This window comes from Electrophorus electricus, chromosome 24, assembly GCF_041902795.1.
Source record: "Electrophorus electricus isolate QZ-2024a chromosome 24, ASM4190279v1, whole genome shotgun sequence".
Classification (NCBI taxonomy): Eukaryota; Metazoa; Chordata; class Actinopteri; order Gymnotiformes; family Gymnotidae; genus Electrophorus; species Electrophorus electricus.
Window position 1 is genome coordinate 11,962,712 of NC_137520.1, and position 5,000 is coordinate 11,967,711.

Consider the following 5,000-nt stretch of genomic DNA (forward strand, 5'->3'; position numbering starts at 1 on the left):
TCCGCCATGCTGACAGGGTTCCCTCCGTCCCGCAAATGGGCTCGAAGCATTCCCGTCCTGGCACTTTCTGTTGAGTCAGCGGGTCGGGGGGGCAAAACCTGAGGCAAGGCGGAGGGCATCGTGGGTATCGGACGGCAGTGACCAGCCGGCTGCGGGGAGCCTGTGGTGAATGTACCCCCCGAGCAGGCCCCGAGACGGTCGCCACCCAGATTAATGTCCAAGATGGTGGAAATGAGAGCCTTTTAACCCTGCCCGGGGACTCGTCGAGCCACGCCATGCCATGCCAGCAGATGCCAACCACAGCTGTTGGAAGGCAGAGTGCCATTGTTGTCTTCGCTCTGCCCCCTCCTGCGCCCAAGGCCGTGTGTCCTTCTGGTCCACAAGCCCCTGCTCTCGGCGTAGACGACCCCCCTTCGTTGTGCCTTCGTAAAACAGCAGACAAACTAATGATTCTTTTGAAGAATTTAAATTCGGTTTCTTTCTTTTTTAAAAGTTTGTGCACATTTCCAAAGCTTTATGGAGACAGAGCTCAAAGGTTTACTCAGCAACGGTGACGCAGGAGTGACATGAGGATGAAGAAGATCTTGAATTAAAGAAGGCGATTTTAAATGAGAGAGGCGTTGCGGTTGTGCTTTGGCATCAGGAGTCGGCGTTAGATGTGCGGCTCCTGTCCTGCTTCCTGCATAGCACACGTACGTGTTCATTTCTAATGAGCGCGGCTGCAGGCGGAGGGCTCGGCGCCTGATTCTGAGGCCTTTGACCTTTACGGATCCTCCCATCTCCCTCTCCTCCTGAAGCCATGACCAACCCCCCCCCCCCATTTATCGTCTCATCTCTCCATATTTTTCGGATTTCCTCACTGTCCCACCCTGCAGTCTCTCTCTCTCTTATGCCGAATTGCGTTTCTGTTTGCCCTGAGGGATGCCTGGATAGCACTCCCTCCACACTCCCCACTCTACCCCCTTCCCCGGCCAGGTTGGTTTCATGGGTTGCCCTGGAGGAAATATCAGATGACCTCACTCTCCAGTGAAGGGAGGGATCCTGGGAAGAGGTCCCCCCTCCCCACTTCCTGCTCTGAAGTACAGGGCAAGGTCACACTCATATACAGCACGGAGTGCGTGCGCCAACAGCATTTCAGACCACGCCGTATCTGCGCATACACACAAGCTGCCAATTCCTCTGTCCTATTTTTTTTTTTTTTGCAGGCCTGTGGATTTTTTTTTCCTTCTACCCACAATGATATATAAAAAGTAAACAAGTATCCTTCGTGCTCAGGTCTATTTTCAAGTGCATTTATCTTATGTTTTAAAAAGCCCTCTCTAGCCCACTTTATGACTCTAGCAGATCTGGGTCTTATTGGAATCTCTCTAACATAGCAGGGAGCATGAAAGTGGGTTTCAGTGCAGTGCTCTTCTGGGAACAGAGCCTCACTGACACGTCGAGGAGAAGTGAAATCCAGTGTGGGTTGAAAGAATGAGGTTGACATATATGCTACTCATGAAGCTGCACACCGCGATGATGAACCTATTTGATCATTTTTTTAAATGTCACTTTTTATTTTCTGGTACTGTTTTTTTTTTTTTTTTTCCCTCCCCGTACTCAAAACGGTGGTTAGATCTTCAAATGAAACAGTGTAAAAGTGCTGCATCAGACATAACGGCGCATTAGTATTCAAATGGCGCGGTGGAGCTCTCGAAGGATGTTCACCCTGCTTCCCTGCCGGTGTTCGCCGGCTCCTGGGAGGGGGGAGTCATTATGGATGGTGTTTAAAGACAGGTGTCTGATTCCCGCTGAGATAATGCCAAAGAGTAACCTATCTCCTCCTTTAATGGAACAGCTACAGTTGTTTCAACTGATCACTTTTGATCCTCTTAACACGTTTCCTCACAGACATCAGTCAAGCCATCAAAAGAGGCGACAAACAGACATTTGGTGGGTCAGCCTGGAACATGAGGGGCGGGTGGAGGTGCCGTTGCCGCAGGTGCACGGGGGGCCGGGTGGAGATTTTGCCGCTACAGGAAAACAGGGGGCAGATGAAGGTTTTGCTGCCGCAAGCACACAAGGGCTGGGTGGAGGGTTTGCTGCCACAGGTACGCAAGGGGCGGGTGGATGTTTGGCTGCTTCAGGAACACAGGGGGTAGGTGGAGTTTTGCTGCTGCAACATCCGGCTCCCTCATCGAACGTCTGACTGGTGACTCGCACACCCAAATGGGTTATGGGATGGCGGGCTGGGCAGGGCGAGACTGACCCGGCTTATGCATCCCAGACGCCCACAGCCACCTCTTCCCGTTTGGAGTGCCGGTGGAGGCCGAGCGTTAAGCTACGCCCCCTCCCTTGCCCGGTCTGTTTCTGCTCCGCTCTGAAAGGGAGATGCCTCTGCATCCTGTTTCCTTTTAAACTCCCATACGCTCCCTCGCAGGCATGCATCCTCGCAGGCATGCATCCTCGCAGGCATGCATCCTCGCAGGCCTGCTCGCTTTGCCAGCACGAGGAATGACAATCTGAGTGAAAAGCGCGTTGGTAATGTTGTTGGCCGGAATGCGTTCGGCAGCGCATCTCTCAAAGTGTAACGAAGGCGTGCCGTTGAAAGGCCCTCGTTGGAGCGTTTGGGAAATGACATGTCAAAATGACATTCCAGGCAGGGGAAGAAGGCAGAAGAGAAAAAGACCTGCTTGATGACTGCTGGATCTCCTTGTAGAGGTGACACTGTTTAGCATATTAAGAGTATTTTGAACAGGTGCGGGTAGAGACAGCACTTTTCTGTAATCAGCTTTTCTGATGTAAGCCCCTGATACATGGATTTTGCCGACTACCCCCTTGTCAAAGTCTTCATTTTCTTAGCAGTAATGCAAGAACAGAGGTTTGAAGCGAAGCCTGCACACACAGGCAGCTCAGTGGCACGCTCCTGTTTTAGGATTTCCCTTGTTTGAATCACTATTCCTCCTGCACACACTTTGTGCATAGTGCTTGTAAATGTGACTGTTTCTTAATAATCAGATGGCTGTTGTATGCCTGCCTAGAATGTCCAAAGACTGCATGGATTGAGAAGCTTGTGAGCAGTGAGGTAGAGAGACAGACACAGACAGACAGACAGACAGACAGGGAAAGAGAGAGAGTCTGTGTGTTCGGACTCTTTAATGTTGCGAGGGTTTCCTGAGCAGTCTAGAGTTCACAGACAGTTGACAACTGCTGGCCTTTGATGCTCCATCAATGATCAGTTGCCTGCTCCTGACAAACTGGCAAATCAACGTGAAAGTGCACCACCATCCACCCACCTCATTACAGCACCAAGGAAACTTTGTCTCCTGCAGCTGTTTAATGGCACCACGTCTGTGTTTGTTCGTTTTCTCGCCGTAGGGTGATTGCACCTTTATGGTTGATCAGGGGTTTGGACTAACCCTCAAACATCTGTTTGGAGAGCAGGAGAGCAGAGCGGCAGGGCCGGGCCGAGCGTTTGTTTACCGGACCAGGGCTCCCCTCTCGCTATTGCAGCGCGGAGGTCGGTGCGTTGACTTCTAATGCAAGAAGCGGTGCAGCTGCCGGCGCTGGTGGTGGTGCTGCTGGTGGTGGAGGGTGGGTCTCTAATGGATGTCAAGGTCAAAGAAGGATCTTGGCCCCCGGCACTCTCTCGCTCGCCGCACTGACGCGGAGCCCAGCACCAGGGCCCATTAACGCTGTTCATGAGCAGAATCCCAGTGCCTCTGTCTGCTTCATTTCCCACACATATTAAAAGCTTCTGTATTCAGTTCTTCAGTCGGAGAGTTTACTAATGAATAATGCATCTTTACTAAAAACACTAATCTCTAGGCTCACGGTGGGTTTTTTCTCCTTGCAATTTCTGTTCCTTCTAATTTACACTCTCCCTTAGCCTTGTGTGGATTATCCCCTTCTTCTGCGCAGTGCTCCGCAAGTATTTATGTCAGGTGCTACTTTTGCAGAGACTAAAAAAAAAAACCTTTCATCAGATCTGCAAGGACCCTTTCCTCATCCTGTATGGAACGTGGAAACTCCCTCCCAGCCTGTTTGCCAGGACCAGGCGCGTGTGCCACTGCTGGAGAGAACAGCCTGCCCTCTGGTTCTGCACAGCAGGCCTGATCTTCCGTGTTCTGCCATCTCATGTCATGTAAACTCCCCCCCCCCCCCACCCAGCATGTGGAGGATAGCCGGCCAGAGCGCCTCTGCACACTAGCATGACGTTGGCGCCCGCACTGGTGATGCTGCTGGCAGTAGTGCTGATGTTGGCACGGTCACTGGCAGGCCTGGCATCTCTGTGCCCCTGAAGCTCCCCTACAGGATGGCTCCAGTGCCCAGTGTGCCAGAGCGACGCCTCAGAAACGCTGGTACTGCCCGGTAGTGTGCACTGCTGTGAGCCATGCCTGACACTGACATGTTTTGGTTGCATGTTTGGTATTATATTTAATGATATTTTTTATTGTTTAATAAGATCAGTAAGCTAAAATCCTTAGATATATGGAGCATACAGACTACAGTGCAATTTATTTGGATTATTTGACGAAACTACCTAACCAAATCTGCGAGAAAATGACCGTATCGACTCAGTGTTTCAAATGAAATCATCAGAGGGGGTGATTATATAAGTGAATTATTTAAGAGAATCAAAAGATATTGAAAAACTTTGCGATGTACTAATATGCAAACTTTGGCACATGATGCCACTACTGTCACACTTGTGTTACTTTCAGTATTAATATTTTGTCTTTTCAGTATGTTTTGCATGAGACTGACAGACTCTCTTAGAAACTCCTCTGTGTGAAAAGATCACGAGAGAGTGAACTTTTCCCCCTCATACTGTCAACAGCATATTACGGTTGTGAGCTGTCACCATCGCACAAACGGAGTGCGTTTCACTCCTGTTCACTTTGTCGACGCGGTGCGATTGCTGTCAGACACGTGGATTTGAAGTGATGCGGTTTAACTCGCAACAATCTCACTTTTTTTTCCCTTCTGTTTTTTCTTCTCATCATTACATCTTAATTCCT

At 50.2% G+C, this 5,000-nt stretch overlaps 1 protein-coding gene across 9 annotated transcripts in view; it reads left to right on the forward strand.

Moving 5' to 3' along the window:
* camta1a (calmodulin binding transcription activator 1a) overlaps positions 1 to 5,000 on the forward strand; it is a 260,811-nt gene that overhangs the window by 112,070 nt on the left and 143,741 nt on the right. The gene's annotated exons all lie outside the window — the stretch shown is intronic.